Source organism: Aptenodytes forsteri, unplaced genomic scaffold (assembly GCF_000699145.1).
Source record: "Aptenodytes forsteri isolate BGI_AS27 unplaced genomic scaffold, ASM69914v1 Scaffold255, whole genome shotgun sequence".
Taxonomy (NCBI): domain Eukaryota; kingdom Metazoa; phylum Chordata; class Aves; order Sphenisciformes; family Spheniscidae; genus Aptenodytes; species Aptenodytes forsteri.
The window spans coordinates 409052-423710 of NW_008794888.1; the positions used below are offsets into that span (position 1 = coordinate 409052).

Consider the following 14659-nt stretch of genomic DNA (forward strand, 5'->3'; position numbering starts at 1 on the left):
TGATAATTTCTCATAGATGATAATACATAAAAAAAGTTGAGCATGCATAGCATGTTGGCTATTCAGGTAATTTTAAAGGTATATGAAAATAATTTTCTGGTTTCTAGCATTTTCTTGCTTCCTAGCATTTTTTTCTGGACAATCTTCCAAAATATGCCATGGAACATTTAAAAATTATTTAAAGAATGAAAATGTACTTTATCTTAGAATTAATAGCATCGGTGGCAACCATGCATGTGAATACCTACAGATCCCATTTGGTCTGAATGTTGTTAATGTCTGCCCAGCTAACAAGAGCACGCTTTGGTAGAAATCAGACAGAATGGGACCGATTAGTAAAGGTACAGGAGAGAAAGAGAGATACATATGCTGTCTTACCCATGTAAAGATCAGCGCCCGAGTAGACTCCATAAAAGTCTAGAAATAAATTAACACAGTTCAGTTATTCTTGTTGGCTTCCTTCTCCTCTCCCCACAAACCAGTCTTTACTTTTCATGAGCAAACATCATTTGTATACCACATAAGATAAATCACGATGGCACCCTATTAACAGTGTCACTTTGCTGGCCGGCGTGCCAAGAGCGAAGAGCACTTGCCTACCCAGCCAGGGTTCTTGCACTGGCAGCCCTTCCCCGCTGCTGTGCCAGTCCTGCCTTTGGCACCGGGGAGCTTTGAGGCTTCCCTGGATCCAGGGAATGTGCCAGCCCTGAAGCTTCCTTTGCTCTTAGCATGTTTCCTGGGAAGCAGTTCTGTTTATCATCATTTCATGGAAATGAGACAAGCTGCATGAAGCCTGCTGGATCAGTGCTGCCTCCTCCAAGGCACACCAGTAGGTGGAGAGTGCCTGTAGGCTCCACGTTCCTGGGTTTTGCCATTGCTTCAGAGCTAAAGGATAGTAGAAGCATGCAACAGATGAGGTTTATGCAAGAGTCTTTGAAATATTTAATATTTACTTTGGGTAGAACGAAACATATATGGATTCAGATTAAAAGATAGAAGCTCTGTCTTAGAAAGGTCCTTTCTGTTTCCACACCTCTTTGACACGTTGCTTGGTTTACATCAAAATGTTTTTTAAGGAGCCTGCACCTCCCCCACGTTGGATATGTACGGTCTCTTTTTCCTTTCTTCAAAAGCAGATGAGAGTGTGGCCCTGGATGTGACCCTGTGGCAGGGTCCCCTGCCAGGTGATCTGTTGCTTAGGGTTTGTGCAGGCAGGGCCCCCCCCAGGGAGGCTATCAGAGTTAAAGGACTGTTATCCTGTGTTACTGTATCACACTGAGGTGTAAAAACAGCAGAGAAACAATCTTAACACTTGCTAAATATATACAGACTATACTATCCTTATAGATTCTTACAGCTAGCACTGTCCTTGCTAGTCGTCATTACATGCACTTTTAGCTATTTAATGACCAGAATCTGCATACCTCTCTCCCCTTCCACGAAATAGGAAAATGTGAATTTGTGGCCTGTTTCAGAGCTTTCTCTTTCAATCAGTTTTGCCCTATAACTGGGGCAATTTAATGAGGTAGAGGGTGACCGTGATCTCCTTTGCTACTTGTCACAGGACTTGGGGTTTGTGATCTTTCCCACGAAGCAGTAGCAGTAAACATTTGGGAGCAGTATATTTAAGTGAGGCCTTTAATTGCCCCATAGGACTGCAGAACACAATGATCTTGGCATGCACATGTACATCCTTGTAAATAAATACAGTTGTGATAAATATATACACAAATGCTACTGTAATGTCTGGAGAGAGGATGTGTCCTGCTGGGGTCACTGGGACACAGTTCTGAGAAAGGCAAAACACATCCGTGGTCTGGTAGGTTGGGTTTTTTTCTGGCTTCGTTCTGAATCTCCAATAACCACCCCCACTGGAAACCCCAGCGGGGCAAAACACGAAGTGTGAGATGCCATAACGTAACGAAAACATAGGAGTGTAAGGTCTAGAAGACTGCGTTAATAAAGAAATACAGCAGTCATGGATTGGAGATGTAGAGTGAGAGCTATGTAGGTCAGTGTATTTAATGGACTCGAGCATTAAGGTCTCACAAATATTTCTAATATTCTGTATATGATGAATTATTTTAGGAAACTATATATTGCATTCTCTAAAAGTGTATATTCTTCTACATCTTTTCTTTATTAAAGGCGGGTGTATTAGTTACCATATAGTTATTAGTTACCATATTAGTTACCAGAATACTGTGCAGATATCTGAGGGAAGGAAAATTGTAACCAGTGCTTCTTACAAACTGCAAAATTACATAAAATAGCTTTTTAGTCCAGCAATGTCACGGCTGTTATGTCCAATCTTGTGTGCTCTGAAAGGATTAGAAGCAACAAAAGCCTTACACCATTTTGAAGAAAGATTCCAAGCTGTTGTAGGGAATTTTTTTGCTCAGTTATGAAATCTACAGGTAACTGTCCAGGATGAATATTTCTTATATTGGCCCTTGGATTGCTGTCTCTTGAAATAAGTTTATCTTTTTCTCTTGTATGTTTGTTTGGGTTTTGTTTGTTTGTTTTGCTATTTTTAAATTAAAATAAGAGTTTAGATGGTGTTCGTCAGTTTGGAGTGTTTTCCACCATTCCTGTGGTATTTTTTTGAACAAAGCGCAGGTGAAGTGGTTAAGAGTGAACTGGCTGTAGTTTTCCTGACAAGTGAAATTTTAGATTTAATTATTTTTTAGGAAGATTGAGAGGAAAAACAAAAAGAGAGCTCCCTGCTTTCCTGTGATGGGGGTGTCTGCTATTACTACTCTGCTTAAAGTTTACGTTCCTGCTTTACCTGAGCTTTTTGCTATATATGGGGAACGGATTTGGAAGAAAATAGCACAAACAAAATTGGCAAATAGCGCAAATACAAAATTTGCTGAGGAGTCTTGATCTGCTATTTTAGCTGAGATTATTGTCACCTTCAGGACTGATCTCTCATTCTTTGTTGGATCATAGAGGAGGGGGTTAGATAAGTAGCTATGTCGTGTATTTTTTAGCCCATAGGGCAAATGCTCCTACAAATTATTTCTGGTAACGTTGTTCCTGCACAGTGATTCCAATAACGTTTAGCTTGCACAGGCAAGAAAATATATAGCTTGATTAGATGGGGAAACATGGACTAAGTGGTGAAATACGTATTTTGTGATGATTTAGCAGTCGAGCATTTCAGAGAGTGCCAAATTCTGTTATTAAAGATGATGCTAATTCATCAAGGACCTAAACAAGTGCCTAACTCAGACTTACCTTCAACACAGAGTAATCCTAGGAATCTTGCAAAATTATTCACCCTATCAAAGTCTGTGACAGCAAACCTTTTCCTTGCCATGTGTTGTCACCTGAAACTAAACTCTGCAGCCATGCAATATGCGGGACTTGTGTATCAAGCATGTGAATTACAGGGAATTAAATCAGAGTGTAAAATTAATGTGCTCAAATTATAGTGTGTTAAAACTTCTGTGTTAATTACTCATTTGAAGAAGAGGAGGAATAAAGTATGTGAACTAAGGTCACTACTTTCATCCAAATAACAACTGAAAGCACGTCAATGCCTGCATGTTATTGTGGTTCCTTTAGCAGTTTGCCCAGAAGTTCTTCAGAACATTTTAAACCTAGTCAATAGTACATATATCAAAAGCTGCCTTAAATATTAAAATGTGTAGCAAATTCATTAACATATTACGTTTCTAGTCCTGATGCTGGATTCAGTATATTGTCACTATAAGGATGACTCTTTTTTAGTTTTGCCATGATGCTCTTGAATTTGGTGTTGAAATTTGAAGACCTTCTAACAGCAGGATATGGGTTGTCACAGGGACAGCGGAAAGCTTTTATCAGCTTTGGATTTTGTGTGTTGGGATAGGGTTTGTCACGTTTGGGGACAGCAGCACAAAGGGACGTGTTCTCTCCTTTCCTCTGTTCTGTGGGGTGAAAGAAAGCTTTTTAGCAGGGCAGCAGCAATGTTAAGCTCTTGGATCCTTGTTTTTAAAACTGTTTTGATTTAATCTGTCTCTTTTCCCAACCTGGCTGCCATACTATTAGTAATCAAAGGCTCAAGCTTTGGTGGGGTAGATGATTGTAAAAAGCAAATGTTTAGTGTTGTGTTTCCATATTGTGACTCGAAGTTGTGCACTTAATTGTGCTATTCGCAGCTCAAGCTGTGCAAGCCAGAGAAGCCACCCCGTCGGAGCACAGAAGCAGTACCGTGTAACTTCTGTAAGTAATTGACCTGATGGAGACTGTGAGTATTCACAGCAAACCTTTTAAGAGCTGACTGCACATCAAGAATAATCCTCCAGATACTGAACACGTTTGAGAATCTTGCTAACTGTTCATGGGCAATTTTCAGGCAGACTTCAAATGAGTTCCGCAAACGTTACTTGCCAACTGCAATATTTTGCCAATATTTTGGAATGCTGCTGTCTCTGCTGAGAGGTTGTTGATCTCTTTCTTTCAAGAAAGCCCATCCTTTGTAAGTGCAGTTGCATTAATGTAACTAGATCACGGTGGATGCGCATGATAGAAACCACAGCTCTTGAAGCCTGGCGTGTTGCCATCGTTGTAATCCATACTGTGTCGCAATCTACTGCTGAGGCATAATGTAGGTGCTGAGTGGAGGCAGTCAGGATGCTGAGCCCTGGGTATGGCCCCGGGTGAGAAGCCAAGGAAGGCTGCAGCTGCTCATCCTGACACCCAGGAGCCTGTTAGGCAGAGCACGACTGAGTCAAACTAACAGTGTGCATGTCTGCCAAAATTTACCTATTCTTTTCCCTGAAAAAAAAAAGAGGGAATGCAGCTGCTAAATTATTTAGTAAATGTAGCAAACTCTTCTCATTCTCCCTGAAGAGAGATTTTTGTAAGAATTTCCTATGATCGTGGCTTTCATCTGTATATAGACCAAGACACTGAAATGTCTTCACCATTTATGAAGTCCTTAAATTACCTAAGGAAAAGTCTGTGATTATTACCGAGTCTGGTTGAGAAGATAATTATCCTGAACATTAAGAACACATCTATGAAGAAATCTGGGGATGCTGTTATGTTCTTGGCTGTATGTTTTCACAGTAATTTCTTGAGGAAATTCTGGACAGATGGCATAGATGATTTAACAGGAGATTGCAAGCTCCTCTCTGGCAACTTCATTTGAAGGTTTCTTAAATATTCTAAATGCTTTTGCTGTGCCTGGGTGTAACGGACCTGAAACCAAATCAGTGCTGCAAAGGAAGACCTTCCTCTCTAGAATGTATGTGGAAAGGGACTGTGATAGATGTAGGAGCCACAGTCTCAGGTTGAGGGGAGGAAAGTACAAGTATTCATTTCAGGTCCATGTTTTTTAGAAAAATCAGTTCTTCCACTTTGGGGGGTCCCAGCTGTCATATGTTAAAAGAGGCTGGCTTCCCTTCTCTTCCTTTGAAGGCAACAAGGACAAATATTTTCTGAAAATCAGGCTGTTTTAACATATGCCGTTTGTACATAGAGAATCATTCCTCGTTCACAGAAATATTGATGATGGGCTTTACCCTAGGCAGTAACTGAATGTGAAAGCAAGTATTTGCACAAGTGATTCTTTTATACTATTAGTTCTCTTTTCATGAATGCTGATTTGCAGATGGTTTATCCTGTATTTTATCACTGAACTGAAGAATTGATCTCTGGAAATAAATTTGGGATTTATAAATTATTTTTCTATATTTACTACCTGCTCTTAATATGAATGAAAAGTAGGAAAGACTGTGCATCAGGGAATTTTATTAAAGCTTCTAAGTCTTGCATAGGGAAAATGCAAGTTTTAGAATTTCCAGTAAATGTGCCCATGCTACCAAAACTTCCCTAACCTTTAAAGAGCTACTGCAGAGTCTTTTAAGACTTAAAAGTTACTCTATGTGAAAGCAAATCTGCACAAGTGACTTTTCTGTATTTTCCACTTTATTTTTTTTCAATGAATGTATCTATAAAAACAGGATTTTCTGTTCTTTTTCAAGAACTGCTGAGACAGCCTACATAAAACAATTAAACTGTATTTTCATTGCTTTTTTCTCATGCTTAAGAATGAATTATGCACCTATTTTTTCTCAACGAAATAATTTGCAAGTTAAAAAGTAAAGAGTTTCCACCATGACTAAGCTGTGAAGTGCTGTTTTCAATTGCAGAAGATCAAACAGTTGAAAGAAATATTTAGGAAAATTTGGATCAACACAAATGTTAGGTTTACCATGACTGAGGGGACTGGGATAAGTTACCGGTTAGGAAACATGAGATTGGCATGAAGGACCATTCCTTGGCTGGCAGTGTACGGAGGTGGGATCTCAGTGTTGGTTTGAGCAGCCTTTCTCTCTGGCTTGGTTTGTACATCAGGAGCTTTGTAGCTGTGAATTCCTATCCAAGTTTTGCAGCTCAGGAAGTATTTTCTATGCAGAAAATGCTTCCCTGCTTTCTCTGAGCAGAGACTTGAGAGCTGCTAGGCTGGCCATACACAGTTCAGTGATTTTGTTTCTCCTGCCCCCCTCCCGGCACTCCTCAGGGACTCAGGTGATAGCAATTGGCCTCAGTACAACTGGGGAGTAGCTGCCTTCTCTCGTGATGACTAGGAGCCTCGTCTGCACCAGGTGTGGCTACGTGGAGCTTCTGTAGCTGCATTTTCTTTCTGGTAAGTCTGACTCTGAATAAAACTGGCCTTGGAGAATCCCTTGTGCTGGTGGTGGAGGACAAAGTGGTGATAGATCAAGATTCAAGCTTGTCCAAACTGGACGCTGTGCCTGTCTGGGTTTGGGTATTTTGTAATAGCAAAACATTCACAGTTGGTTTGCTAACCAGAAAAAAAAGTATGATTTCCTAAAATCTGGTATTCATAGGAAATAAACAAAAAAATTTCAATCCCATCTGGCATGTCTCAACATTACATTTTCAGTAGCCCTTTTACTGTTTTGGTCATTTTTTTAAAACAACTCTCTTGGTCATAGTCATTGTATGTTTGTGACAGCCTGGTCTTTTCCGAAGTCTCCAACAGCGGTATCACACAGCTGACTCCATGCAGGAGGAGATGAAAGGACAGACCAGACCCTGAGGACGGTCTGTAAGATGGATGGGTTTCTAAAGTTTTAGCAAACTGGCCACGCTTGGTCAGATATTAATCTAGAATGGTTAATAGCTAGATTTTACTCAACTCAAAATAATATTAGAACTTGGGACATGCCAATCAGCAGTTCTGTCTTGTTATATTGCTGTTGCAAGTGATTTACCTGTAGCCAGCGCATGCTGTTAATGGGAGATTTGCTGCTGACTTCAGTAGCAGGCATTTTAAGCACATATTCTTTGCACTAACTAAAGGGGAGAGAGAATAAATGAAGAACATAAACTGAGAGAGCAGAATAATTTTAAGCAGAAATCTTTTTCTTTTTTTTTTTTTAAGTTGCCCAGGAGCTGTCAAGTGTCAGATCTGTGCATTTTTTCCCCATGAATGCCTTTCAGAAACAATTTTAAAAAACACTTTGTGACTTCATGTTGTGATAGGTCATTTGTGATTACATCAATCACATCCTGTTACAGCAGCAATGTGTAAATTGCATCTCAGTATGGTAATAAACTGATGCAAATAACGTGTTTCACTTCGGGTTACCATAGCCACAACCATTATTTTCTTTAGCTATTGTGCTGTGCTCTATTGTGAAATCTCACAGCAAGGTTCCTTAGCTCGTGTCACCACCAAATTGGTTACAATATTTTGCATCTAATGAAAGTTTAGGACAAAAAAAAAAAAGAGGCTTTGAGTTGTTAAAAAAATCAAGGGAAAAACCTTTAGAACTGCTTTAACAAAATCTTTATTACTCATGAAACAATTTTACATAATTTATTATCAGAGTCAATAGGTTAAATTACCATAGCCAACCATTATTTTCTTTAGCTATTGTGCTGTGCTCTATTGTGAAATCTCACAGCAAGGTTCCTTAGCTCGTGTCACCACCAAATTGGTTACAATATTTTGCATCTAATGAAAGTTTAGGACAAAAAAAAAAAAGAGGCTTTGAGTTGTTAAAAAAATCAAGGGAAAAACCTTTAGAACTGCTTTAACAAAATCTTTATTACTCATGAAACAATTTTACATAATTTATTATCAGAGTCAATAGGTTAAATTGCCTTCAAGTAATAGTGTTTGAAATCAAATATACTGCTGCTCTTGCCTTAACCTTCTTAAATTTCACAATTTCATTTCCTTTGTATTCACAGCGATGCCTGTGAATGGTGGTCTGGCTTATGACACCAAGAATAGATGACAGTGGCCTTGATTATATAGATGCCTACCCTAGCGGCACTGCCATTCTCAATTAATCTTTGTCACAAAAAGGAGGAGTAACAATTATGTGAAGACTGGAACACCTGAAATCACACTTACAGTGTCTGTGGTGATGATAACTCATTGAACTGGATAATGAATCTACTTCCCATAATTCACATGCTATCGGGGCATTGGAGGAAAAGTACAAACGATTAAAACTTTTGGATTTACTGGGAAAAGTTCTAAAATAGTTTTGAACCTGCCCATTAAGGTATCTGGCATGATGCTTGGGGAGCTTTGCTTTTAACCTCATCAAAACTGGGGGCACTTCAGGCTGGAAATATTGATTATTGCTATGTATAAGTACATTTTTATAACCTCAGAGCATAGCTTTTATTGATACACAGTTACTGGAGGGATTCTTCCATATCTCGGGTGTATCTGTATGATACCTACATTTATTGTAATTGTTATATATCTTTTACCTGTGAATGATAGAGATTTTTTTAAAAGGCTAAAAAATAGCTAGAATTCACATTATTTTCTCATTTCTTCCACAGCAGTGAGGCTAGAAAATTTTGTAAACAATGAGTTTAGGTGATCATATAATAGCATAGTTCCAACTTTTTTTACTTAAGAAAAAAATTAGATATTATCAGGTGTCCAAGGAAATTGTTGGATGCTGTGACACTGTGGCTACATGGGCATTTTTTTTTCTTTTCCCTGGAAATATTCCCCATGTTGAAGAAGTCCCAGAGCCTTGCTCTGTCCATCCAGGAACAGGTTGCACTTCAGTTTTTTTCATGTTTGCATTACAGTAATTAATGTGAAGTTATGTTGTGAAGCATTTGTCACCGTGAGCTATTTATAAGCCAAGCTTCAAGTTTCTAATTCCCTTTGTTGAGGTAGTTGTGATACATTTAACACAAGCTGTTGCTTTCAAAATTGCACCTGTCTCTCACAGAACTGTAACATAAAAAACCCCCCCAACCAATCAAAACAAATGACTTTTGTCTTCAGTGTGGAAAATATGTCCCATACTTCAGCCAGATGACTTATTCTCAAATATGTGAAAAACATTTCTTAAACAGGGGTTTTTTTTTCTTATTTCTTTGGTAATTTCTCTAGGAAAAACATTTCCTAGACATAGGGTTTTTTTTTCTTATTTCTTTGGTAATTGGTTAGTCATGATTGAGATTCCCCAGTTTATAGGAACTTTTCTGGGCATGGTTTTCTGATAGCATCACCTTAAATCTGGCAGAGACAAATAACACAGCCAGGTGGTGGCTGCCTGCAGCTGGCTGTGCCCCCTCCCCTCCAGCTGGTAGGTATTCCTGGGGTGCTCCCCTGGCGCCTCTCCAGCTGCGGCACTGAGCACCCACAGTGCTGGCCGGGCTTTCCAAGCAAGTTACTTTACAGAGAAGGGATAGTCCTCTTGGAAAAGTGGGATTTGCCTCCTCTTTGCACTGAAAGGAGCTGGAATGATATTTTATTGGCTTGGCCGTTTGCCTTAAATACATGGAGTGGTGCTTTCCTGCTAAGGCGCTGGTGTAACCATCAGCTGGTGTACATGCTCACAGGCCCACTGACCTCAGCACAGCTTAGTTCGGCTGAGGACCAGCGCTTCTGGCTGTTAACTATATATAATTGCCTTTACAATGAAGACAAGAACCATGTTTCTTTTCACTTTGTCATAACTAAACGGTAGATGGGGTTTTGCTCGAACTTAAATGAAAACCTACTTTTACTGGGGATTGAACAAGAAAAATTTCAGCTGCAGAAGAGGTCATTTTTTGCAAAGCTATTAACATTTGAGAGCATGGTAGTTGTCAGGCTCTTTCAACTAGTGCATATGGAGCATTTCACAGACATGACCCCAGGCAATTTGTCAGCATTTAGTTTTCTGAAGCTTGCAGTTGAAAGGACCATTGCACAACGTTACGCTTACACATTCATAGAACATATACTCGACACAAGAGGCAATATCTCTTGTGGCAAGGATTTAAAAATGGGCTCATAGTAACTGGAGTTTTTTTGATGAATCAAATAAAGGAGTGCATGCCGTAGTAAATTGGTAAATATATATCCTTGTGAATCCACAAGGGTAAATTTGTCCTCATTCTTCTAAGATATTTCAAAAGTGCATCAAATTGTGTCCTCAGCTGAGACACAAGTTTGAAAAATATTGTTTGGGATCATAAATGGGTTGCTGCCTCCTTAGCTAAACTGTAAACCCATTCTGGGTTATCACCTATGACTACTTAGTCCACCCTCTTCCCCAAAAGAATGTTTCTTTATTTTTCCACTTTATTCCCTTTACGAAAATTGTGAACATTGTCTGTTAGTCTCAGTGAAAGAAACCTGGGTGTCTCTGGAGAAAGCAGCCAGTTAACAGCTTTTCCATTTGTGCTCAGATCAAAGTTTAACTTGAGCCGTATGAGAGTTGTTGTAAGCAAAAATTGAGGAAGTTTTCTCACAAACTGTTATTGATGAACAGTTCATGAGAATTTCTCAGTTAATAACTCTTATCTCCCAGCTGGGCAGAATATGGCTGATAATCTCAGGTATCTAATAAAGCTGCAGGAAGAACTGCATTCTGGTAAAGAGTAAATCTGAATTCCTGTTTCAACTTACTTTTATCACTTATGTCATTAGACATGTCCTTCATGTGTACTTTTAAAGTTTTCACTAGGGAGCATAAATTTCAAATCCTGAAGAACTGTGTGAGTAGTCAGGAATACTAACTCCAATTTTTTACATCTTTTGTCTGTGAGTCTTCCTAATTAGGGGTATTTGCAGTGGCTGGTAACTAGGAAAGTAGCTAAGCAAACTTGTTCCTAATGTGCGTGCACGTGTGTTTGTCTTTCTTTCCCTAAACATAACAGGGCCCGTTTCTGTGGGCTCATGCTGCCAGCACATTTTGCTTTCTCTTTTTCCTATTGTGACTAGGGAAGCGTAACTGTTGCAATTGTGACTTCTCAGAATAATTGGAGACTCTTCAGCTGGCTTCTCCACCTGTAATTGCGTGGTCCCTAGTGGGTTGATGTAGGTGTAAATGTAGACTCATTGTCTATATCGAAGGATTTACCAAAACATAGGCAAAGTAGTGTTATGTAAAGGATGGCCTCTGGCATATTCAGAGTTGAAAAGCAGTCTTCCTCCTCCTCCCAGCTTGACTTTTACTGAGACTCTACTGTGGCATGGGTAAAGCATGCGATTACAGTGCCGCTCCAGAGAAGATTATGCAGCAACTTGTATACAGCGTTGCTCAGTGCTTTCTGTTGCTCTGCCTTGGTGCGTTGCGCCGTTAGCATCACTGACGCCAAAGATGGCTGTCTGCCTTGATTCTGATGCAGCTCAACAGACAAAATTCTCTTTTTATCACCCACTTTTCTTTGGGATGTGTTGGCTTCTGCTTGGATAGGAATATAATGCACTACTGATAGAAATCAACTTTGTGAAGCAATAAACAGTAAATATGTTCTGTAACTGTCCCCAAGGGGAATCATATCATACCTTAGTTATCCATGTATTCAAGGCCAAGCCGTAAGAGAGAAAGAGGGTACATGAATATACAGTGTAAAAATATAGATTGCTTCTCTTAGCTCTCCATCTGTGGACCTTCAAGAGCTTTGTAAACACAAGCTCACTGAGCAGCTGTATGCCCCAAGGAGGCAGGTAATATGGTAATAAAATCTGCCAAGCAAGTTAAGGGTCCAAATCTTGATACATACCTCAGGGTTTTGTAAGAATTAAATAAAGCAGTTTCATAAAGAGACATTCTTCTGGGAAACTCTTTCTTATAGAAGCAACATAAGATCAAACCCTCCTTTTGATCATTTTCCAAACTTTAGGGGTTCTTAGTCTTTGAGTAGAATCAGAAAAGATTGCCATATAAATAACATGAACTCAGACCTTCTCTGGAGGAAGGTGTTTGGCTTATAGCACGGCTGGAAACAACGGGGATTCTCCTGAGCATGTTTAAACTCTGTGCAGGTCTCCCTCAACATCCTAAACCCTTCTCTCTCTTTTGGCAGTCTCCTTTCAGCATTGTTTTAATCTGAGAGATCTCTTGAACAAAAGAGACTTTAAAGCAGTCTGCAATCTGTAGTTCCATTTATTTCTCAGCTATTCTGATATCAAAGGCAGCACGAAGCAAAAATGATATGAAATGCAGTAAAGCAGCTTTTGGGCCAAATGTTGTGGGATCACACAGGCCACGGGAGGAACACTGCTTTGCTGAGTGACTGAATGCTTGACGTGGGAGTCTGTTAGATGACACAGCCAGTGTCTCCTCTGGTGCTTTCTATCTAGTGGGGAAGAAGGTGTGCTCTGACTCACTCTCCTCATATGGAAAAAGCCAGGAAGCATGAGGATTGATGCAAACATCAGTAACGCTTTGTCCTCCTGCTTGAGAAAATAATTGATTTCCTGGCACTCTCATTCAAAGCAGGGTAAGAGCTGCTGGAGAGGCAGGGGGTGTCTGGCTAAACCCTGCCAGGTACACAAAGGAGGACAGGCAATCCTGCCTGGGGTGTGGTGAGTGAAGTCTCTCCATACTGCGTGGTTCAAGGTGAGCGGAAGACAAACAATCTAAATGCAGAATATTTCAAATTATTCTCTAAATAACAGCCTTTCTTGCTACTGATGCAATGAAGAATAATGCCCCATAGCAAAGGGTTGTAAATAATTTCTTGATAGTTTCTTTTGGCTATGCGGTAACAACGTAACTAAGAGCTGCCCAATACTTTTAAAGAGAACTTCAATGTTTTATTATTCTTTCATACTCTTAAGAAAAGCGCTCTCTCTGTCCTTTTCTTTGAACAAATTAATTTGCCAGTCTGTATAGCTCAGAGTGCACGTACTTTGCAAAGATGCTGCCATCTGCCATTTAGTTTCCTTTCTAAACTGTGATCTTAGACATATATTTCAGGGAAAAGGAAGCCAAGTGGCTGAGTTTATTTCCCCTTTGTGTGAACAACAATGGGAATAATACCAGAGCCAGGCAGGAAGGCTGCCTGAAATGCCAACTGCAAATCACCTTTTCAGTAAGGCATTAATTCATTCTGTGAATGCACAAACTGGGGAAAAGAGCTCCATTTCGATTCCTCCCCCTGTCCACTGCCTGGATCAATTAAACTCCACATAGGAAGTTTTTGAGATCATTTATGTCAAATTATGTTTTCACTTTTCCTAACCCCTATTCCTGATCATCCCCCCTCCCTCTCAACCCCTTGCCACACATGCCTCCTGCAGAAGAAGGGGGAGCGGTGGAGGGTGCTGCTGGGCACATGGCAGGGCCAAGGCTGTATGTCCTCAGGTCAGCCCAGGCTGCCCGCAAGGCAGCCCCTTGCCTCCAGCCTGGAGCCCTGGAGGGCACGGCCCTCCCTGCAGTCAGGAACCCCTTAGTGACTGAGAGGGATTAACAATCCCTGCCTGTGGGCAGGTGGAGCAAGAGGAGGAGAAAGGGGGTCACTTTGCCCCTTCTCAGCTGTTTGTGCCTTGCTTTTGGAGATGGGTGCTTCAGTAGCTGAGAAATACTACATGAGATCAGGATGGAAAACATTTCTTTGCATCTGCCCCTGGGAATTAGAGCCCCAGTGTGTGCGTAAGCTGGCACTGCCACAAAAATATCCATGCATTCATTAATACTTTATGATTTTTTTTTTAGTCAGATCAGTTTCCCAGTCAGATTTGTCTCATGGTCACACAAAAGCCTGGATCAGCACAGCTAAGGGGCATCATCAGCCTGAATTGAGAGGCTGGGGCAAAACAGAGCAGACTCGTTTTTCACGGCCACACTCCTGCCTTAAATGATCATCAGAGAGCTGAGGGCTCCCCTTTTTCCTTCGGAGACTATAGCAGTAGCCCCAAGGTTTCTCCTACCAGAATAAGACCAAGCAAACAGCTCCTTTCTTTCTCTTGCATCAATTGCAAACAAGTAATAAAATAAAAAGCCTTTGCTTGCCTATTAAATATTTAGGTTTAAATTTCAGCGATGACTGGGATGTTTTGGAAATCAATTCAAGCACTTCTTGAGAATTAAAAAAATAACTCTCCCTTTTTTCATTTTTTCATTTGTTTTCACAATACCTAAAGATTCTTTGTATCCTTTGACTCTCCTGAGATCACTTTGAACTTAAACTGGAAACTTATCATGGTTTAACCTCAGTCGGCAACTGAGCACCATGCAGCCGCTCACTCACTCCCTGCACCCCCCCCAGTGGGATGGCGGAGAGAATTGGAAGAGTAGAAGTGAGAAAAACTCGTGGGTTGAGATAAAAAGTTTAATAATTGAAATAAAATAATAACAACAACAACAATAATAATAATACACAAAGCAAGTGATGCACAGTGCAATTGCTCACCACCCGCCAACCAATGCCCAGCCAG

At 40.2% G+C, this 14659-nt stretch overlaps 1 protein-coding gene across 1 annotated transcript in view; it reads right to left on the reverse strand.

The window, feature by feature from the left end:
- Positions 1-14659, reverse strand: part of B3GALT1 (beta-1,3-galactosyltransferase 1) — a 64238-nt gene that overhangs the window by 4694 nt on the left and 44885 nt on the right. The window contains exon 2 of the mRNA XM_009274884.2: positions 379-417. The gene's annotated coding sequence lies outside the window, so the exon portion shown is untranslated. The remainder of the gene's footprint in view (positions 1-378; positions 418-14659) is intronic.